Raw genomic sequence first — 24,723 nt, 5'->3', positions numbered from 1 at the left:
ATAATTTATTTAATATTATTTATGTCAATATTATTATAAAAATATTATATATATATATATATATATATATAATTTTATAAATGAAAATATTAAAATTAGTATATTTGATTAAAATAAAACTATTATAAATTATATTAATTATTTATTAAAATAAGAATAATATATTATTAATTATATTAATTACTTATCAAAATAATAATAGTATTAGAATATTAAAATCATTAATAGTAAAATAAGAATATTATACTATATTTTGAGGAGTATATTTTAAATATTCAACAATATTATTTTTATTAAATTAATAAATAATATTAATTTTATTAATAATTTATTATATATTATTAAAAATTGTAATATTATATATTATAATTATATAATTATAACAATAAAAATATTATATTATATCATTACAATTATCAATAAATATAATTTAATAATTAATATTTTTATTAAAATGATACTAAAATAATACATTAATATTAAATATATAAAATAATATTTTTAGTGTTATGTTTTAAAGTGAAAATTTGTAAAATGAATTACGAAAAATCAAACAGTTAGTTATTTTCTATAAAATGTAAAAAAAATCAATTGACCAAAAAAATGAATTACATTAACCCTTTGTTTTTAACCAATCAAACATTGAAAAATAAAGAAAATATTTTTCAAAAAACCAATTATATGGAAACAAACATACCCTAAGTAAATATTCATCCATTTTTAGTTATGATAGTTGATTTGAGTGCAAGACTCTAAACTCTAAACCCTAAAGACTTCAACCTTTGTACATGACAAGGATGAATGTGGAATTTGACAATTGATGTATCGTTACTCCATGCTTAAGCAAATTTGTGCTTTTTTTTTTTTGGAAAACATGTAATTAGATTTAGATGTTTATGTCCCCACCAAAGTTTTTGGAAAATTGTCATCAAGGCCTCCAAACTTTCATAAGAAAGATACTAGACCCCTCTTGATGTTAAAAGTTTCATTTGAGTCCAATTTTTTTGAGAATTCTATTAATGTATATATTTATGTATTTATATACCATGTGGTATAAAAGAGTTTGGTAGATGATATTAGTAGGAAATTCATTTTTCTTTTATCATTGTGATTTTTTATTTGATTTATTTAAAATATAGTTTATAAGAATTTTCGTATCTCGGGGATTTTTAACGAGAAATTGATTTGTAAAGACTTTTAAGATTCCAAAAAATAAAAACAATTAAATCGTTTGGCAAAACGAACATTTTATAGAAAAGTTTTAAATGGTTCAGATTTTCTTTTAAAACGCTATCTCAAATAATGGGACTTGTGAGTTGAGAAATCTATTGATTTTAATTAAGAGATAAATATTTAGTATAATTCAGTTTTATTAATTTTCAATTCTATTTATAAATTTCATTTTAAAATATATATTTTTCATATCATTAGATATCTATTCATTTTTAAAGATAATGATTTAGCATCCTTATTTTTTAGAGAAAATAAACTCAGTGACCAAAAATCCTAGATAATATACGATTTTGACCAACTTTTTTTGGATTTGCGAAAATGACCAACAAAATCGCAATGCGATCTCTAATTCGCATTGCGATCTCCACTATCGCAAATTCGCGTTGCATTTCGCGTTGCGATAGTTGAAAAATCGCGTTGCGATAGTTGAAAACCGCGTTGCGATTTTCGATAGTTGAAAATCGCGTTGCGATAGTTGAAAATCGCGTTGCGGTTTTCCATTTCGCGTTGCGATAGTTGAAAATCGCGTTGCGATTTCGCTTTGCAATAGTCTACAGATGTCGTTGCGATTTTCCAAATTCGTTGAGATAGTCTACAGTTGTCGTTGCGATTTTCCAAATTCGTTGCGAAAATTCGTTGTGATAGTTTAAAAAAAATATTTTGTTTCTCTAAAAAGATAGTATCCGCGCGGACGTGTCGAAGACACGTATTACCACGACCACGACCACGACACGAGACGAGATGGACGGCGGCGGCGGCGCGCGAGAGTCCCCCTTGTTCTCTATCACTCAACATGAAAGTGGGAAAGCCAAGCCTTAAATACCATTCCAATAGTGTTTCCAATACTATGTGGATTTGAGCATTACCAACACTTATTCCCAATATATGTGGGATTGAGCCTTAAATAGTGATATTATTTTTGAATGTTTTGCTTAAAATTGCAATAATCGCGATTGATTGTAGATTGACTTTTAATTATGACATATTTAATCGTATAATACTAATGCAATTGGTTGCTGATTCAGTTTTTTTAAGGTGCATGATTGTTAATTGTTTCTTGAATAATCACATTGTATTGGAAACAAATGTTGGTAATGCTCAATCCCACATAGTATTGGAAACACTATTGGGAATATTTAAGGCTTGGCTTTCCCACTTCCTTGTTGAGTGATAGAGAACAAGGGGGACTTTCGCGCGCCGCCGCCGTCCGTCTCGTCTCGGGTCGTGGTCGTGGTAATACGTGTCTTCGACACGTCCGCGCGATACTATCTTTTTAGAGAAAATTCTTAAGAAACAAAATCTTTTTTTTAACTATAACAACGAATTTTCGCAACGAATTTGGAAAATCGCAATGACAACTGTAGACTATCGCAACGAATTTGGAAAATCGCAACGACAACTGTAGACTATCGCAACGCGAAATGGAAAATCGCAACGCTATTTTCAACTATCGCAACGCGAAATGGAAAAGCGCAACGCGATTTTCAACTATCGCAACGCGAAATGGAACTAGCAACGCGATTTTCAATGCAACGCGAATTTGCGATAGTGGAGATCGCAATGTGAATTAGAGATCGCATTGCGATTTTGTTGGTCATTTTCGCAAATCAAAAAAAAGTTGGTCAAAATCGTATATTATCTAGGATTTTTGGTCACTGAGTATATTTTCTCTATTTTTTAAGGTATATCAATGGTAATTTTTATTATATAGTTTTTTTTTAAAAAGAATCGAATGGTTTTTAGGATAAATTTGTGGTGTAGAGAGTATTTTCCATGGTTATCAAAATCGGACCGGACGGACCGGACCGACCGGAACCGGTTGAACCGGTGGCCTGTCCGATCCGGTTACCTCACAAAACCGGTCTGACAATGAACCGACTGAAAACCGGTAAAACCGGGATGAACCGACTAAAAACCAGCAAAACCGATTTGAACTGCCGGTTCACTTTTTTTCTTTTTTTAAAGAAATTAAACCAAACGACATCGTTTGTTCAATGAGCCAAGTCAATTTCGAGTATTGCTGAACTTGACTCGAACTCGAAAACTTTAAAAGTAAGCTCAACTCGACTCAAAAACTCACGAGCTAAAAATTATCAAGTTCAACTCGAATTCGAAATATAATATTAAATCTTGAACTCGAAAAGGCTCGAACTCAAAAAAAAATTAGAAGTTCAATTGAAGCCTAAAATTTGAGCTCAATTGAAGCGAAAGAATAGTTCGCTCTGTGCTCACCAAAAGACCCATAATTTTGAATGTCAAATTACCTCTATTATTTATATAAGTAAGTTGGGATGCTCTTCTATGTTTCTTAGCCATGTGATTATTTTGTTCTCATATTTTACTCTTTAAACTTTGGGATGCTCTTCTATGTCTTAGTCATGTGGGGTTATTTTTTTAAAAAAATAAAGCAAATGACATCATTTGTTATGATTTTTTAAGTCCCAATTTTATTTTTTTATTATAGTTATATAATTATATTTATTATTAATATGTTTTACCTTAAATATTATGTTGTAGTTGATTTGAATCATTTTGTTTCACTTGATTTATGGTTTTAATTTATATGTTATGACTTGTGATATTTTTATACATTTAAACTTAAAAAAAGTGTTACATATATTAATATTGCTTTGAATATTATTAAAATTAAAAAAAATATATTTTATATCAAATCCGGTTCAACCGCGGTTGAAACCAGTTGAACCAGTACCTTCACCGGTTCAATGTCTGGTCCTGTTTTAAAAACATTGGTATTTTCAGTGAAATGGATATTGATTTCTCGTTCATGGGGATGCAAATGATTGAATTAGAAAATTTAAGGTTCAATAATCCTCAATGATGGTGATTAATGGTGGCCGACATGGATTGGCGATGAGAGATTTGACCGAATTCAAAAGCCAAAAATTATAATTTATCTAAATTTATAGGTTGAATTAATATCAAAGTTCATGATTAAATTAATATATGTGATTTGGTGACCAAAACAAGACAACCAAAAATTAAAGTGACCAGAATGTAGTTTAAAAAATTAGTGACTAAAACAAGACATTGAAAATAAGCCTTTTATTCAAGCCCAACGAAAACTGGGCTAGCTCCCTGGAATTTCTGGTCTAGAAGTTTTGCCATTTATAGTTAGAAAGAAGACCCAAAAAAGATATCCTAAAAGCTCTTACATCCAATTACCATCTACAATCTTTAGCCACTTTATATAAATTTCCCAAAACCTAATTAGGGTTACAGTCTCTCTTGCAATTGCCTTTGTCAGAAGTAGAGGACTTAGCCACAGCTTCAGAACCGGAGGAAATGGTGAAGGGACGCCAAGGAGAGAGAGTCAGGTACCTTTCGATCTTTTAAAAATTGTTTTTCAATTCCCGGTTTAATATACGGAATATAGTTCTTAGATTTTACCTGCTCTTATCCGTTTTCATTTTCATTGGTTTTTTTTTAATGCAGGCTCTATGTACGAGGAACCATCTTGGGTTACAAGAGGTAACAAGAGCTTTATCCCATTTTACGTGCTCTTGTCCGTTTTCATTTTCATGATTTAAGCTTTTTTCCTTTTGGGGGGATTAGGGTTATTGAATGAGATTCAATATTGATTAATTTATTAGTTAAATTAGCTGATTCACTTTGTTAAATTACCTTGTATGATTTTTTTAATGTTGAACTGGGTGGAAGAACTTGAAATGATATTGGAGTACCTTTTGTTTGTTTGTTTTTTGTTCGTGTGTGTTGGTCCTTATGATTTGTTCGGTTGTGGGTGTTAGGTCGAAGTCAAATCAGTATCCTAACACTTCTTTGATACAAATTGAGGGAGTTAACACCAAGGAGGAAGTATCTTGGTATGCTGGTAAGCGCATGGCTTATATTTACAAGGCTAAAGTGAAGAAGAATGGCTCACTATCGCTGCATTTGGGGAAAGGTTGCTAGACCTCATGGTAACAGTGGGGTTGTTCGTGCTAAGTTCAAATCGAACCTTCCCCCCAAATCTATGGTACACTTTCAATATTGTTGTTATTTAACAAGTTTTCAACATTTCTGCTTTTGATTTTACATGTATATTCGGTTCCTTTGCAGGGAGATAGAGTCAGAGTCTTCATGTACCCCAGCAATTTATGAGGTAATCTTCACAGTTTATGATATTTCATAATTGTTTACTGGGTTCATGAGTTTACTGTTCTATTTTAATTGAATCTGTTAACCCAAATGGACCGAACTTTAATATTGAAAATGCAAATTGTCCCAGATCTATTTTTTGTTGTTGTTGTGTTTATTCGTTAAGAGACCCTTATGGTAACTGTGGCACAATGCAACTATACTAATTTTCATGATTGTCGTAGTTCTATGTTGTTGTGTCCTTGTTAAGTTGGTGATATTAAGTTGTTGTTTTAAAGTGGATTCTAGCTGTTCTGAACATTGTGATAGCTATATGTTAATATTTTCATGTGGATTTCGGAACAGTTTGTCGTTGCAAATATAATTTTATGCCTACTAATGTATGTATTTGTTACCTGCTTGCAGTAGTGTGGATCCGTAACCGAGTTCAAACTCATGACTCAAGTGGCTATGCATTCTCTCTTTGTTATGAACTGGTCAATATTTTGTGTTTAGAATCTGTCATTTGTTTCTTTGGGTGGTGGATGATGAGAGACAGCTTTTTTCTAAACATATTTCCATAAAGTGTTTTCACGTATTTGCACCATGAATTTGTAGTTTCAGAGTAATCAATCAATATTTATGTAACTAACAGGTATACCATTAATGCCAGCAGGCATCATCTTGGCCTGTAAGTACTTGCGCCATCGAAAGGGTTTTGATTTGAAGAGTCAAAAGATGCATAATCAACCAAATACAAACACATTACGTATTCAAAATACATTTAATATGTACATTTGTATTTGACATTTTTGGTCCACTATTAAATATCAGGCAAATATATTTAAAATATTATGGATATTAGTTATCACTAGAGCAGTTGGTTAAAAGTTTTCATCTTTTCCCTTGGTTATGTGAGTTTAATACTTACGAGTAAAATTCCTTTTTCTCTCTCAGTAAAATTGAATAAACTTAATCACATGATCTCATCCTTCTTTCCCTGAAAAATCACTTTGCCACCATCAAAAGAAGCCAGAGTTTTAACGTTTTACAAAATTTCTCTTTTTTACAAGTCAAAATCCCTTATGTCATACGTTTCAAGCTAGCAAAAACAAAATTAAATTACTTCATTTATTAAAATATAAGAAAGTAATACTAAAATACAATAGCCCTAAAAAAATCTATAATTTATTAAATTAATGCTTATCTTTTAACCAAAGTGAATTTATATACGAATATTAAAACAGTTCTACTATGATGCGTTAATGATCAAGGATGGAGTCAGGATTTTAGTTCAAGGGGATAAAGTATAATTGGGAGCAAAATCAAAATAAATCAAAATTTAAAAGTCTAAATAAGAAATTATCCCAATATTATTTAATGATAAAAATTTGGAGGGGGAGGGACAGTGGCCTCCAAAGCTCTATGTGACTCCGTCCCTGTTAATAATAATCTCTAAATCTAATATTATATATATATATATATATATATATATATATTCGTTTTCTTAATATCGATTAAAGTATATCTGTATATGATGATTCTTTAATATTACTTATCAAATTTAAAAACTATTTACATAACTAATAAAAAGCGCTTGTCGTACCACTAAAGTGATGTACCGAAACATATTATAAGTAACTTTATCTTTATTATTATGTAAATATTAAAAATTTAATTCTACTTTTTAATATAATATAATTTAATTATAATTAATTATTGAAAATAATAATTAATTTAAACGATTTAATTTATTTAAAATTAAGATTTATAAATTATTTAAGTTAAGAATGATTATAAATAACAATGACCGTCGAAGATCTTAACTCGTATGAAATTCATTGAAAAGATCGTCAAAAAATATTATATTATAAATCCAACGATTATCCGGCAATCGTCCCGTCGATCACAGAAGAGGCTATGCAAATACGTAGGCGGCAACCCTCCTTCTCTGTTTCCATTGATTTGTAGGAGGGTGTGTGTGAATTTTAATTTTGAATGGTAAAATTACAATTCAACCCCCTATTTTTTAAATAGTCAAATTCATGAAAACCCCCCATAATTTCTCTCATTTAGATTTTAGACAATTATATGTTTTTGCTTTCACAGACATGGCTAAATTATACTAACCCCCTACTTTGTTTTAATTTAAATGATCAAATTTTGTACAAATCCCTCACTTTCTCCTATTTATATTTAGACTTCTAGGTTTTAAATCTTCTATGATTTTTATTTATTTTATTTTGATAGTTAATTTCAAATTTACTCTTTGGTTTTAATTAAATATTATTAATACTTTATTTATTCATTAATTTGTATTAGCATTAATTTAATATCATTTAATATTATTTTTTGTCATTAATCTTAGCAATTTTATACTTAATTCTACTTGATATTAATTGTGATTATTTGTATCATGATAATATATTTTTATACGTAAATTTTAAATTGATCATTAATTTTAATTTTGATGCTTAATTTTAACTTGCTATTCATTTTTATTATTGTATTTGATTTAATATTAATCTTGACACGTAAGTTGACATTGGTTTTTTATAATTTCATCTTCTCTTGAAAATTCTAAAGTAAACTTGTTAGCTTTAAAGACGAGGGACAACAATGCCAGTAAACAGAAATAGCTTTAAAAATACAAATTTAATTAAATTGCAAATTAATAAGCTAAATTGGTATTAGGGTTCATTAATGATACAATTAATCCAGGGACCAAGATGTAACACAAACAAAAAATTGGGGATCAATTAAATTAAAACAGAAATACTCAAAATCAGGACCAAAGTAAAAAAGAAACAAAAATTGAACATCTAAATTAAAGAAAATTAAAAACACAAAACAGTGACCTAAATGCAAAAAATGAGCTAAGATTAGGAGGACTAAAAGATGATTTGTCAATTTTTAACTATAATTCAAAGTAATAAAGGAAATTCATGCAATAAGGCCAACAATTCAAAAATAAATAACTGAACAAAAAATGAGAACTACAATGTAAAAATGGCTAAAGTGTGAGGGCATGAGTTCAATGGTTTAAACTATTTTTTTAAATCATTTGACCATTTAACGCAAATAGGGGAGGTTGAATTGTAATTTTACCATTCAAATTTAAAACTCACACACCTTCCTGCAAAGCAATGGAAACAGAGAAAGAGGGATGCCACCTACGTTTCTGCAGAGATTCTTCTGGCGATCGACTGGGCGATTACCGGATAATTGTTGAATGATTGCAATGACAACGTTGAATTTATAATATAATATTTTCGGCGAATTTTTCGACGAGTTAAGATCTTCGAGTCATTCTAATTTAAATAATTTAAATTTAATTTTAATAAATTAAATCGTTTAAATTAATTATTATTTAATAAAAATAATTAAATTATAATTTTTAAAATATTAATAATTAATTTTAAATAAATCCTTATATTTTAATATTTACATAATAAAGACAAATTTATTTATAATACGTTTCGGTATATCGTTTAGTGATACGTTGTGGTATGCGACAAATCCTATAAATTTTCCTAAAGTATGGTTTTCCTTACTAACCACTTTACATTATCTCATCTCATTAAAATAATCCGTCTACTTTTAAGAACTTAATGAAATGATTTATATAGCTAAAGCCATCATTTTAGAGATGGAATAAATTTTGATACTTTTATTGATGTATAAATTCATTTTAGTGGTAATTATCATAAACCAATAAAACACAAGAAATCATCCTTCTCTTCCCTGAGAGAAATATGCAGAGAGGCAGCCACGTTGTTTTCATTTGGTCTTCCTCGAAATCCTAATATTTCTCTTTTCCAAAGCCAAAATTCTGAATTTCTTCTTCTCCTTTTGATTTCCTAATGACAAGCTCGAACCAGATCCATGGAAGCTAATTCCATCAAATCATCCCAAAATCACCCTTCTTTTCCACCAAAATAACCCACACAATCTCTCAAATAGAGATACCCAGATCTTCAAGTCCCCGAAAAAGCCATGAAAACCATTCCAAACTGTTCACGTTCGGGCTAATAGCGTCCTGGTACTCGTCCAATATTGGGTCTTGCTGTTGAACAAATATTTACTCTGCAATTATGGTTTCAAATACCCAGTCTTCTTAACTAGTGTCACATGACGCGTGTTCTTTATTAGTTACATCGCGGTTGTATGGATGAACATGGTTCCCATGCAAACCATTCGATCCGGGTTCAAGTTCCTCAAGATTTCGGCTTTGAGTTTGATCTTCTGTGTCGGGGTGCTTAGAAATATTTCTCTGAGATACCTGGCGGTTAGTTTCAATCAGACTGTTAAGATAACGACACCGTTTTAACAACATTTTTCGCTTACTTGTTTACATTGAAGTAGTTAACCCTTATTCTCGTTGTTATTAGGGTTACCACTTCAAATGCTATCATTGCCACTGGTATGCATTTGATTATTTTTTTACATAGATAATTTTGTCGGTTTTATATTTTAATGGGCTAATGGAGATGGTAGCTTTTATTTATTTGGTTAACTACTTCAAATACCATTAACCTTTAAGTGACTCTTTATACATTCAACGTTTAATTTTGTCAGTTTTAACACTAATATTTATTTTTAAGTACAATTATACCACTCCACCGTTATGATTTTATAATATTGAGATTGAGGGGATCTAAACCCCCAACCCATGAAAATAGATCTTAATCCTTAATCGTTGGGTTGCTTTATTTTATTGTTATTTTTCTATAAATTTTTTAAAATTTAGAATTCTAGTTAAGATTAATTCTAAAATTTTAAATAACTTAAGGGCTAAACCTAAAATTTTCAACTATATTTTCTCTCTTTTTCACAAAAACATATATGCATCAGTCGTTGGCGAGGGGAAGGAAGAAGTAGCCGAGCCAGACGGTGGATTCCTTCGAAGAATTGAGGGTTTATCAGACGTTGGAAAAACAATCTGAAAAAAAAAGAAAACCTAAAAAAGGGAAAAGAAAATAGATTGGTAAACAACAAGTATGAGTGAAGCACGAGGGAACAAAAAGGCAAAACAGTATCTCTCTCTCTCTCTTTGCTTTGCTTTCGGTTTCTCTCTCACTTATACGTTCTATCTCCATGACAATAACGCTCAACAAAAAAAAACTCCTTAAAATTTTAAAAACAAAGCAAGTCAAAACACCCCTCAGGGAATCAAAAAGGCAAAATATTCACTCTTTTTTTTAATTCAAGCTTTGAAGAATAAAGGCATGGGTTTTCTGTATGACAATGTTGTGATTATAAGGCAAACGGATGAAGGAGAGCCGAGTATCATTGTAAACTACCCTGATAAAACCGGTTTAGAGTGATTAATGCCGCATCTTGCTCTTCTTAAGTCTTTTAAAAAAACTTAATTTGTTCTTGTGAAGATGTATCTACGGATGGGAAATGATGTTATATAGTGTTTTGGGTGGTTTGTAAGGCAACAACAAGATGGGAATTGTTGAAGAAAAGACTAATTGGAGCTTTCCCTTGTTGCTATTCTGCTTCTGGGGTTTTTTATTACAGTTCTGAATTGCTATTTCTCAAGTTTAATTTGTTCTTATTACAGTTTTGATGTACGACTCTGAAGTTCAAGGTAGCCCAAAAGTTAAGCATTAAAATCTATTTCCATGGGTCTAGGGTTCAAAACCCCTAATTCAATAATTTTTTTCCAAGTAAAACGACGTTGTTTTATGTGTATTGAGCACTAAATTAGTTGTGTCAAAACGGTGAGACATCCACGTCAACACCGTTGGTGGTATAGTGATATTTGAAGTAGTTAACCCTATTTATTTATTTATTGTTCTAGCGAAATTATGTAGGATTTGATTGGAATGCGGAAATTGGTTTGCTGTATTTGTTACTATAAGATACTGCAAAAACATTAATTATGAAAGAAAACGTTAATTATGGTATGAAAACCTTGTTATTGTTTATGATTCGTCAATGCTTCATCTTCCCTCCTGTACATGGCTCCTATAGCAGTTGTATTTCTACTTCCTGCAGCACTCGTTATGGAAGAAAACGTGATCGGTATTACTCTTGCCCTTGCCCGAGATAACGTCAAGATCATTTGGTATCTCTTATTCAATTCAGCGCGCATATTTTGTGAAATTGACCAACTTTTTGGTCACGAAACACACCAGCGCCCTCACTTTACAGGTACGACATGCATGATCCTTGCTGCCAGCTTTTCGCAACGTCGTTTCTCCCGGTTTTCAGGCTTTATGAAATTTGCAACATTTATTTTGTTTCCTTTTTCGTGAAGAAAACAAGGTGAAGATGATAAACAGTTTATATCTCTGATGTATACGACATTAGTCAAAGAAGTACACTTATTAAGAAAGATTAAACAACAAAGTGATTCACTGAAACTTCGAACTCAAACCCCCTATGATTACGAATTCTACCCATCTTTCAGTTGTACATAAGAACTTACCAGATGAATGATCAATAAGAAAAACTGTGATATTTTAACTTGCAGGTTATAGGAAACTTTAAAGGTGTTGTAGCTGTGTTGGTTTCGATTTTAATTTTCAGAAACCCAGTGTCAGTTACTGGAATGCTTGGTTATACACACACAGTCTTTGGGGTTATACTCTACGGTGAAGCCAAGAAACGTAGTAAATGAGACATCATCATCCTGCCGACACGGTATGGATGCGATCTTTCGTATATTTTGTTTCCTTTCTTGTGAGGACAGTGGCAACATCAAATTAGGAGAGTAGGGGCCAACGCCATGTTAGATTCAATTTTTTATCCCCTAGAAACCTGGGATACAGATCTCTTTTGTGTACTGGAATCGACTGCTGGATTAGTAAAAAAAACTAGAGAACTCCAATAAGTGGCTGGTTGGTAGCTCGGGGTCGTGGAAGAAAATGTCATTTTCATGTTTTTTTATTCTTTAAGACAAAAGTAATAGAATTGTTCTTTACATAATTCCATCTGTTGTTTACTTATCTAATATTTGACTTGATGGATAAAAAGTCCACTAAGTTTACCGTTTTCCGGTTTAATGCCTTACTATGGTGTTTTTACGTGCTTGCAATTATGCATGTATATGTATATATCAATGTATGTAGGCTGATATGATCGATGCTGCATATATTGATTCATATACATGCTTTCCATACATGATGTAATCTCTTATAGTCAATGTATGTATGGATTTCATGCATGTATGCATCAATACTACTTTTTATTGGCTTTTTCCCAGCAAATATTCATGATAGAACGTTTCATTTTCATCCATAGATTCATTCAACATTGTGAGAGCTATAAGAATCCATAATTTCCTCAATCCTTGTTATATTTCTAGTTAAAGGGTAGGGCAATGGTCGTTTTTGCAACTTGGGGAATGCAGAATAATCACAATCCCATATAATCAATGTCACAAACATATACGCTGATGAACCCAGCGAACCGAAACATATTGGAGCTCAGATTTTTGTTTTTGTTCTGTTTCGGTTCTCCGGTAAACATAAATTAAACACACCGGAAATCACGAGGAAAGAAAAAAAATGAAAACAATATGTGAAACTAACGAAAGTGTTTAAGCTTCAGGAACAGGGGCAGCCATGCGCTTGACCGATGCAGATTTGATGAGGTGATTGTAGCTTCCTTTCTCCTTGAAAAGTTGGGAGAAGTGATGTTTGCAATACAAAATTCCCTCAAGCGCAGCATAATTTGATGGACTTATAGGGCAGCCACCATGAGAGCACTTGAAACATGAATTGTGGTATGACTGCCCTTCTACCATAACCTGCCGGAACACCGGACAAGAATCCGCATTTACTACATATTACTGAGCATATAAACCATTACAAAGATATATAAATGTGTAGGCAACTATGAAGACATTTCAAACGATGTATAAGCAGATGTAGCTGCAACTCGTGGTTTTAGCATACAGAAATTTATAACAGTTCTAAGAAACTCCAACAGTATGACCTCTTCTCAAAACTGTAGTCCGAGTCCTGATACACGTCAAATTCGGTATGCATCTCTATATCTATCCATGTCTGAGAAAAGAATCAAATTCTAAATGGACGAAGATGCTCACCTTATGCGAGGAAATCAACTATTTCGAATGGAAAATGGACATCTCTAAATCAAATTTTACTTGTCCTTCATGAAGGGGGTTCCCCTTTCAAATGATAATCGACATAACAGCAATGTGATAAAGCATCCCGTAGAAGGAAAACCGAGCTGAACAAATCTTGCTTCTTTAAAGAAACTATCATAGGATTTACACATCAAAATTAAAGCCTGACAATCGCAGAAAAGATACAGATTTCTCATCCAATGATGCATATCTTGAATTTTACCTTCTCGAGTGGATAAGCCGTTTTGCCACACGTTGCACATTTTTCCTGTGTCCCGGAAAACATGACAGCAGCTTTGCTAGGTGATCTTGTCTGAAATTAACACGAGCTATTTGGAGTTAGAAAGAATATCCAGTAACCTAACGTACCACCTATGTCAGACTCTATAATGGATTATTCCCATTTAATCGAATTCGAAACAGAGATTTACCAGCTCGGGAGTTAACTTCTCAGCTGACTTTGCAGCTGCCGACAACAAAATGGAAGGCAAATTAAAAACCAATAGAACGAAAACTATCAAGAAGCCAAATAAACGATACTATCCACCCAGAAAAAGGCGTACGTGATTGGAAATTCTTGTTGAAATTTCCTGATTCCTTGAGAGTTGCTCGAAATGAGGTTTGCAATAAACGACACCTTCCATCGAGGAGTAATTACCCAACTGGAAATTCAAGACACGAATGCTGCTAAGTTAGATGCAAGAGACTTCATTAGATAAATCATCAAAGAATCAAACAAAAACTGTAACAAGATAAGCATGGTGTCTGAGTTATATTCCTTGGAACATAAATTGATTTACACATTCGAACTAAGATCAGCTGAATCAACCGATGAACAAAGTAAAAGAGCTTATAACTTCACCAAAGATGCAATAATTGGCAACAGATAACTTCATATATTTTCATCTACAGAAAATAATGGAAAGCAACTAAAAGACATCACCTCAGTGTCCCTTTGCAATGACTGCACTTGAAGCAAGACTTATGGTAAGGGATCCCATCGGCCGACAAAAGTTCGACCGGATAAACGGTCTTCACACAAGCCTTGCATTTTTGCTGGGTTCCAATAAAAGACATTGCTAGAATTGATTTGGATTGAACCGTACTGTTCTTTATCTGATTCAATGGATCGGCTTGAATTTGATTTCCTTTCTATTTGCCAATGTTAACTGCATAGAGATGTTCAAACAAACAACCAAAAACACAGAATTCAGAATCAAATTACGTCAAATTCGACGTAATTAGCTATAACATTTTGGAACTCTGAAATAGCATTGTTCTTTATCTAAACCAATGGATCGGCTGGAGTTCAATTTCCTCACTTAGATTTTCTAATATTAAATGCTCAAATATGTTAAAACACAAAATTTAGAATCAAATGATACCAAATTCAGTGAAACGGCTCTAAAATTTTGGGGGCTTATAACAGTTTATTCATCATTGATAATGGTCAAAATGCAAAGTTTAACATTTTATCTCAGAAACAAAATCCATGAATCTGGGACTTCATAAAGAATCATAAACAAAACGAAAATATCATGCAAAACCCAGTTAGCTGATCAAATCTGGAAAAAAACATATAACAAAAAAAAAAAGAAACAGAAAAGAGAGAACCGAATACAGATTGATCAAAAAATAAATAATAGCAAAACTGGGTCAAAAGTTTCAACTTAAAAAGTAAATTAAAAAAGGTACCTAAGAAGAAGACCTCCCTTGATCTATGAAATAGGAAGAAGAAAAAGAGAGGAGAAATCAAATAAGAAATTTCGAGAGTTAAAACAGTGAAAGTGTCGTCTGGGTATTTATAAAATATATGAGAGACAGAGACCGAGTCAGAAGAGGGAAAAATAAATAAATAACCAAAGGAGAAATTACAAATGTAATCACTTAGCTTTAACCTCAATCCTATTAAACTTTATGTATTGAATCTTGTGATTCAACCATCGTCTTCCTAGTTCTGTGTTGTTTAAACAATCAATTTTATACGTTGAATCTTGTCACCCAATTTTTGTCTTCTTTTTAATTCATTGACACAACTTTATCTTAATTTTTTTATGTGAACTTCAACTCAAATTCACCAACAGCACATTGTGATCGATCACTGTCGACTGCCAGAAAGATTAAATGATGATCAATTCAAAAATTAATGATTAAATTAAAAACGTTAAAATTTCAATGACTAAATAAAGGTGAGAGTAAAGTTGAATGATAAAATTTGTATTTCTCATAAATAAAACAAAAAAGAGGTGGGATTGGGTACTATTGCTGCAAGCAGGTGCTGTTCAAGTGGAATAATTGATTGTTGTAGCAGAAGATGCTAAGAAATTATTGGGATTTAATTTTCCAATGAAATAAGAGGAAAATATGCTTTTGTCCCAAAAAGGGAAATGGTCAATTGAGTATTTAGTCATCCAACTATCATTTCAATTATGTTTTGGTCATTTAACTTCTTTTTTTATAAAATCATGCTTAATATTTGATTTTGATTATGTTTTAATCTATTAACTATTTTTTTTTAAATCATACCCAGCATTTAGTTTGAGTTTAATTTTAGCCACATGTCATTAAAAATAAACCAAATTTCTGACATGGTAATTTTATTTTCTCAATGATGACATGATATATCCTGTGATAACACGTCATCACCATGATTGGTATAATATTTCCGGTAAATAATATATAACCGGTCTAAATTTTAACCGGGTTAACCGGTCACGCGTATTAGCCGTTTTTCGCAACCGCAGAACTACCCCAACTTAGGTGTCTGCCTGCCTTTTGCTGTTCGAAATCAAATTGACAACTTTGACCCTTGTCTTTTTACACAAAGCACAATCACATCTTTTAGCTTCAGTTGCATGGTCTACTTAGGTGTCTGCCTGCCTTTTGCTGTTCGAAATCAAATTGACAACTTTGACCCTTGTCTGTTTTCCAACTTTTAATGTATAAATGTGTATTCAAAAATTAAATATTTCCTCTTTTTTCATGTAAAATATTAAATAATTATAAGAGCTTGTTGAGGAAGGAGGATTAATGTGTTTCAATTTTAGCCTCGATTTATTTAATTTTGAATCGTTTTAAATCGAACTTTTAGATTGATATTTCTCGGATTTAAGTAATTATAATCTATAAATATGCCAAAATTGTTAATTTATGACATGCAAATTGTTTTCCTTTTCCTTTGAGGAATTATATTTGACTAATATATTGTATTATTTTAAAAATAATTTCCACATTTTAGAAATGATATAATCAAATATAACTACACATTTAGTACCTAAATTATTATTTTTTGTTTCATTTTGGTACATAAATTTTAGTTTTAAAAATATATTAAAGTCTTATTTAGGTGTCATTTTAGTATCACGCCGTCAACAGGTTAGGTACTAAATACTCCTCTCTTTTTTAATAGTATGAGTTAATTACAAAGTAGTATATATTCATAATTGTCTTAACTTATTGACAATGCATAAACACACCATGCAGACGCAACTGCTCAAATTCATGAATATAGGGGGAATAAGATTCTTTTTACCATTAAGGTCATCTTATGAGTTTAAAATTAAAATATTAAGAGCATGCTAAACTATGTATTTAGTTGATTAACGATTCCCGCCATTTCATTTTAGTCATACAACGGTGGGTGATCAAAATGAACGTAAGTATGATTGTGAAAAAAAGACGATAATCCAAACGGAATTGCAGAAATAGTTGGGTGACTAAATATGTAGTTGACCCTTTTTTCTATTAACTTTCTAGACTTGACTAAAATTTAAGGCAACCGAAACTGAATCAATCAATAGGAGAGTGGAGATGCAGACAACAGCACAAACAAAGCATTAAACCACAATATCAGTCAAGGATCATCTACACCCTTAGTTCCAAAGCTATAAATAAGGGGAATTTGGTGTAAAATGTTTCTCCAAACTTCTAAAATACAGTATTCAATAAACCATGCTAATAAGCTACTCATGGAGTCCATCACAAAGTGAGCTAAATTAAAGTTACCTAGGTGGAACGAATTTTGGATTCTGAAGCAATGCCACTCTCTTCGAGAATTTTCCCAATTCTTCCCATCAGCAAGTCAAATCTCGACATGCGAAAGTGTTCCGGAGTCCAAACAACTGAGTGTCACGGCAATGCCTCCGGGTTTGATCACAACGTATAGAATGATGTTATTCCACATACCTTACAAAACGTATGTTTGGCCGTGTGAGTTCCGAAAGTGTATGTAGTAAGGAACTCCTCGGAAGCTCCCAAAAGCTCGAACCTTTCGCCTGGGACGACGAAGTGAATATTTCCCCTCATGGAGCAGTCAAAACAATTGCATTTCCAAGCAACAATGCTAGTCGGTGCTCGGGCAAGCCACCTTACTTTCCTGTAGTGGCAACCACCACTGTGCATGACCAACTAAGATTCCATGCCAGCAACCTGTGCTAGTGCAAGTTAATCCAAGTCAGTTTGGTTCGTAACCCTGATTTTCAATCAGTTCCTTGAAAAAATTAGTAAGAAAAAAAGTCATGGGTGTATCAGCTTAAAATACAAACACGAAACTCATATATATGCCTCGAATAATCCATTACCATGTATCTTACAAATCAACCTATCAAGTTTACCAGATAAAAAGTATAGCCCTTCAAATCTAATAGAACTCGAAAATCACGCAATAGTAAACAATTTCTCAAGTGCTAAAAATGGGTAAAAACTATCATTTGGACAGCAAAAAACGGGGCAATTTTTATTGCCAAGTGTTTTAGCAGAATCCATATTCAAGATGGAATCCCCAAATTTCATTTGCCAATGTTAATTGCTCAAACATGATCCAAACAACTAAAACATAATTCAGAATCAAATTCAACGAAATTAGGTCTAATATTTTGGAACTTTGATACACTATCTAATTCTAGGGCTGAGCTCGAATTCGATTTCCTCTCTTAGATTTTCTAATATTAATTCCTTAAAGATGTGAAGCAAACAACCAACACACAATTTCTAATAAAATCTGCCAGATTCGACTAACAGCTCTAAAATTTTGGGGATTTGAAACAGTTTATATTCATCAGTCATCACGGTATACAGAAAACATAAATCCAATCAACTGAACAACTATTGGCTAGCTTAACTATGAGAAAAGTTGAGCATTTTATAACCATAAAACCAACATAAGCAATCATAATCTCAGAAGCAAAACCCCTGAACCTGAGACTTCAGGAAGAGCCGCGAACAAAACAAAAATCACATGCAAAACTCAGTTAGCAGATCTAATCTGAAGAACATATAACAAGAAAGGACAGCACAGAATGATCAAACAATAGATAATAACAATTTTAACCCAATTCAGAGGAGGTTAAATATCCATTCATTAATGAAATCATACTTTTCACCGAACGAAAGATTTTTGTTTCAACTAATGCGGTGGCGGCTTCTTCTATTGAGTAAATTAGGCTACTCGTCACTGAACGTTTATCATCTTCCTATTTCAGCTATTCAGCTCTATATATTTTCCATTTTATCATTAAATTTTTGAATTATTTATGCTTTAATCACTTTGATTTTAAATTAAAAATATGATAACATGAGCTCTATTAATTGATTAACTGTTTAATAATATTATTGTCTTATTTGTGAGTTCAAATTTTGATTTTTGTATCTCTCTCTACTTAATAAAAAACATGGTAACATAAACTATTTAAGTTAATTGCATCATATGTTCCTAAACTATTACCTCATTCTAAATTGATCCTTAGACTTTTGAATATTCCAATTCATCCTTAAACTATGGCTTATTCTAAATTAGTCCTTAAACTTTTTAACATTCTAATTCCATCCCCAAACTACAATTCTTTTTTTAATTGGTCCCCAACTTTTGAATATTTAAATTCATCCAAATATATAATTAGTTTCTGTAGACACTCATTTTCGTCCATTTTATTTATATATATATAAATATATATATATATATATTATAGTTTGCAAACGATTTTTGAAAACACGTATAATATATTGTAGACACTAATTTCCGTCCATATTTTATTTTATACATATATACACATATATATTATACAGTTGCAAATTGTTTTGAAAATACATATATAATATATAGTTTAAAACATTTTTGAAATATGTATTATATAGTTTTTAAATATTTTGAAAATTATAATATATAGTTTTTGAAAACGTTTTTAAAATATATAATATATACTTTTGAAAACGTTATGAAAACATATATAATATAATTTTTAAAAACCATTTTGAAAATATATTTTTTGAAAATTATATAATATATAGTTTTGAAAACGTTTTAAAAATATATAATATATACTTTTGAAAACGTTATGAAAACATTTATATAATATAATTTTTAAAAACCATTTTGAAATATATATAATATAGTTTTTAAAAAAAAACATTTTAAAAATTATATATTATATGTTTTTGAAAACGTTTATATATATATTATATTATTATTATTTTTATTTTTAATTTATTTATTTCTCATTATTTTGTGCAGGGTCCATGTCTAAGATCTGTCCAAGTCCAGGGTCCAACATTGGGCCTGATCCAGCCCGGTTAGGTTTAGGGTTTTCACAACCCTAACATCAGCCTTGTCACAACGCGCATAGGAGGTTCCAGAAGCATGGAGCCAAGCAGTCAACGCCCAGCGCACATTCCGGCCGCACCAACGGGACTGAACCATCCCGGCGGGTACCATGAACTGGAAGATCGGAACAAGCAACAACCCACATCCCGTTATTTTCGGGAGCCAAACAACCAACACCGGGGCTAAAAAGCCCCCGGTGAGGCCGACAGGGGGAGGACCACAGAACCAAACGGAGAGTACATAACGGTAGGTCGAGAAACAACAGACCATCATCGGTACCACAACAGATCATCCACAGAAAACCAGAATCATTGAACCACATGACCAACACGGTCAAAAACATCAACCATCACTGAACTCACGAGAGAACCAACAAGCACAGTAACCAAACAAGACTCCATCGAGTCAACAGTACATCAAAAACCTAAAAACAACCCAAAATAACCAAACACAAAACCAACCAAACCCAAGTCAGACAACACAAACATCAAAGCAACGACCAAGGCCAAAAGACCCAGATCGTCGAGCATCGGAAAAACGAAAGGTTTTTACGAAAAGGTAAAAAGGCCGAAGCTTTTTTTACCAGATCTACGCCGAGGGGACCCGATTTTGGGTGATTGGGGCTCGGATTTGTGTTTAGAATGGTTAGAGAGTGTTTGGTGAGGATTTGGGTTGGCCGGCCGCCGGAGCGACTGAGAGCGGCGGCCAGAGCGACTGAGAGCGGCGGCCGGGGCTACACCGGTGGGGTAGGGTAGAGAGAACGCAGAGAGAATCTCTGTTCTCTCATTTGAAGAGAGAGGGAGCCCAGGAGCAAATGAGAGGTTTGACGTTATTTTACTCTCTCATGGGCCTTTTATACTGCTGATGAAACGACGTAGTTTCAGTTGGGGGGCATTTATGTATTTTTCTCACGGGTAAACTCGGTCCTCGGCCATCAGGTTCTGTCATATTTGTAATTTGGTCACTAAATTTTATTTTTCGGTATTTTAATTTGGAATTTTAATTTGTTATGCTTATTTTAGTCCCTAAGTTATATATTTCCGAATCTGGCCCAAGGTTTTATGCAAATTTTATTTTGGTCACTAATTAACATCATTTTTTATTATTTTTTTGACCCTTTTTTTATTTATTCAATTTCAATTTTTTTTATTTTTTATTCTATTGTTTTGTTATTTATTATTTAATGTTTAATTATTATTTATCATCTAACATTTTCGACATTTTCAGTGGTAATTTTCAACCGATCAAAGGTAAGCAATTCGAATCGAGTAATTTAAATTTTAATTTAAATTTTTAATTCTTCGCAATCAAGACAACCGGCAAATTAATTGGTACCGAAAGGATGGTTCAAGGGTGCTAATCCTTCCTTGACCGTAACCGACTCCCGAACCCGATTCACTTCTGGTAAAACGCAGATCAGGTAAGATGGTATCCGACCTACCTAAATCCGTTTTAAAATGGTCGGTGGCGACTCTAATTCGTTTAATCCAAGTCGAAGCCCAATTCCGGGGCCCAAACCGAAAGGCGGTTCCGACAGCTTGGCGACTCCACTGGGAACAGGTAAGTGAGTCAGGCCGAAATAATTTCCGGTTGTCTTTTTAGCGAAAATTACAAGTCTAAATTTTAATTTGTTTATTTGATTCTAATTATTTACCTTTGGTTATTTTTCAAATAAATAGTTGTACTAACGTTTTTAATGATTTCAGATTTTTTCAAAATTGTCATATCTAAGCTCTAAACCCGAGCTCCAAACCCGTTTTAAGTGGGGGTGAAAGCGACGCATTCGTGTGAATTTATTCACCACATATGCCTAGCAAGTAGCCTTCGGGATTCATATACCTTATGCCTTCGTGTGAATTTATTCTCCGTATGGGCATAAGGGAATGTGTCCTCTCGAGTTTAACTTAGTCCACAAGCTTGTAATGAGCTTAGGACTAAGGGTCTGGCAAGCCCAAGGGGGCACCGGCAAAGAGAACTCGAGTACCTTTTTAGAACCTAAACCGGGAGAGTACAGGGAATTAGAGCCCACCCCGAAACCTCATTCCAAACCCTAGGATGTTTTATTTCCTACTTTATTTTCGGCTCAAAAGCATGCGAACTGGACAAATATGCGGTTAGGATTTGTTTGAAATTAGCATGGGATAGAGATCATGTCCGGGTAGGAATTAAAGCATGTGGGGTAGATATCATGTGGGGTAGGATTTTTCATTTTGTTTTGATTTACCTCACTAACTCTTTTTATTTTGTTTTATTTTATTTTATTTTCATCATTCGCATCATTTAAAACGAGGTGTTGATCCACCAAAAATGTGTTTGTTAAACATGAATAATCAACATTAATGGACAAAGGGGTTACAATACAAGAGATAAAAAGCTCAGAAGTCCAGCCGTGGTCAGAGAATACTCAAAGGCAAAGTTGCAGGGGCAATACGAGGAAAAGGTCACTGACCCGATCGCTCCTTTTAAAAAACTACAAGAACAAGATGGTGAAACCCTAGCTGAGCGGGATGCCATTGCTGATGAATTCAAGAAGCAAGCTTTGGATAGTTTCTCTCGCTCCAATGGCATTTTTAGAAACAAGCTCGGCAGATAGTGAGAGCCGGAGATGCAGTCCTTCGAGACCTTTGGGGGCAAGCATCTCATTATTTGCACATTTTAGCCAAAGGAGCCGGGATGGTTCGGCAGGATATTCAACTAGTGAAAAAGACGAATCAACTTGTCAGAAGCTGTACAGGATTCGTACCATCAAAAAGAGTTTTTTGTCTCTTCAGACGTAACACTTTTGTCACCAATAAGGGTTATTCAGAATAACAGGCACATTTTTGGATCAATGCCTCAGACATTTCATGCATCACATATTTAGACATTTTGCATTTCTTATTTTTTGTGCATTTTGTTTGCATTCACATTAACTAATATATACATGTCTCACAAAAGGAGTAAATACTGGATACACGCCTCAAGTACTGGACACACCCCATCCACATAACACTCGTTTGAAGAAGAAGAGGATGGAAGCCAGAATTACACAAATCGAGGAGAATATGTTAAAACTACAAAAGGAACTAGAAGACAAAATAAACCAGAACAGTCGAAATACTCTGGAAACAATATCAAAGAACCAAGAGTCCTTGGTTGATCAGATCGTTGCCAAGTTAGTTGGCCTACAACAGACCAGTGCGCCCGGGGCAGGTTCACCGGAAGGGGTAACTATACAACCTACCCCGCAAGTGGTTATCTCACCTGAAATCCTACCAGAACTTCGAGGGGACTCATCTGCTGCAAAAACAAAGCCCTCGTCCTCTGTATTTAACCCTAAGAACAATCCGGGGCATTACCATATACCGGATTTGGACGAGGATGGCAAAGCGAAGAAGATGGAGGAAAAAATCAAACAATTGGAGAACCAAATGAAGGTAGTCAAAGGAGACCATGACTACCATGAAATTGATGCAGCAGAACTTAGTCTAGTCCCGGACTTAGTTCTTCCTCCGAAGTTTAAGTCCCCGGAGTTCGAGAAGTTTGACGGAAACAGTTGTCCATCCGCTCACATCACCATGTTCTGCCGAAAGATGACAGGATATGGAGAAAACGACCAACTCCTGATCCACTGCTTCCAAGATAGTCTGTCAGGCTCAGCCATTCGGTGGTACAACCAGCTAAGCCGATCAAATATCAAGACCTGGAAGGACCTGGCCAAATCATTTATGGAACAATACAAGCATAACAATGACATAAGGCCAGATCGAGTTATGCTACAAAACATGGAAAAGAAGCATAACGAGAGTTTCAGGCAGTACGCACAAAAATGGAGGGATTTGGTTGTGCAAGTTCATCCACCGTTAGATGAAAAGGAAACCCGGAAACTTTTCGTGCAGACTCTGAAGGCTCCATACTTCGGGCATCTGGTGGCGATCACATCAGGAAGCTTTTCAGACTTGATTATGGCCGGAGAAATGATTGAGTCGGCCATAAAGCAAGGCAAGATTAAGGATGGGGAAGCCAGTAAGAAGCCTCCTATGAGGGAGAGGGATGGAGAGGTTAACAACATCAAACACTACAGCAAAGGTGTTACAATCTCCAGCCCAAAATCAACTGCAGCTGTACCGTTAGGTACTTCTAAACAAGATTCCAAGAGGGAAAGGGAACATTTCGACCCAATTTCCATGACCTACAAAGAGCTTTACCAGCAACTTCTTGACACCCATGTGGTGTCACCATATCCAGTAGAACCCATGAAGCCCCCATACCCCAAGTGGTATGATGAGAATGCGTATTGTGAATATCACGGCGGAGTCCCAGGGCACACAATTGAGAACTGTTACGCATTCAAGAGGGTTGTACAAAAGATGCGTAACCAGAACTGGATCGACTTCAACAACTTGGGGGCATCCAAGTGAGGGATATCATTTCATCATTTGAGGCATTCTGTTTGACCTTGTTTTTCTTCCATTTTTTCTCAAGTTTTTGTAAAGACATTTTAATCAAATTTATGTTACTTTAAAAGATGTTGAGGCATTCTGTTTGACCTGGTTTTCTTCCATTTTTTCTCAAGTTTTTGTAAAGACATTTTAATCAAATTTATGTTACTTTAAAAGATGTTAAGCAATGGATCATATTTGCAAATTTGCAATTCTTTGCATATTTGAATTAAGAAACTCTGTAAACGGTTCAAGTTACGAATCTTTGACAA

At 33.3% G+C, this 24,723-nt stretch overlaps 4 pseudogenes; 2 read left to right on the top strand and 2 right to left on the bottom strand.

Annotated features, from left to right (window-relative positions):
• The first annotated feature begins 4,405 nt into the window (after positions 1–4,405).
• LOC120192750 lies at positions 4,406–5,978 on the top strand (annotated as a pseudogene).
• Positions 5,979–9,287: 3,309 nt separating this feature from the next.
• On the top strand, positions 9,288–12,046 carry LOC120192742 (annotated as a pseudogene).
• Positions 12,047–12,610: 564 nt separating this feature from the next.
• Positions 12,611–15,198, bottom strand: LOC120192751 (annotated as a pseudogene).
• Positions 15,199–17,285: 2,087 nt separating this feature from the next.
• LOC120192741 lies at positions 17,286–17,851 on the bottom strand (annotated as a pseudogene).
• Positions 17,852–24,723: the final 6,872 nt, after the last annotated feature.

This window comes from Hibiscus syriacus, unplaced genomic scaffold (assembly GCF_006381635.1).
Source record: "Hibiscus syriacus cultivar Baekdansim isolate YM2019G1 unplaced genomic scaffold, ASM638163v2 tig00116978_pilon, whole genome shotgun sequence".
In the NCBI taxonomy this organism is placed as follows: domain Eukaryota; kingdom Viridiplantae; phylum Streptophyta; class Magnoliopsida; order Malvales; family Malvaceae; genus Hibiscus; species Hibiscus syriacus.
Note: the sequence above shows the minus strand (reverse complement) of the source record. Positions and strands in the feature narration are given on the sequence as shown.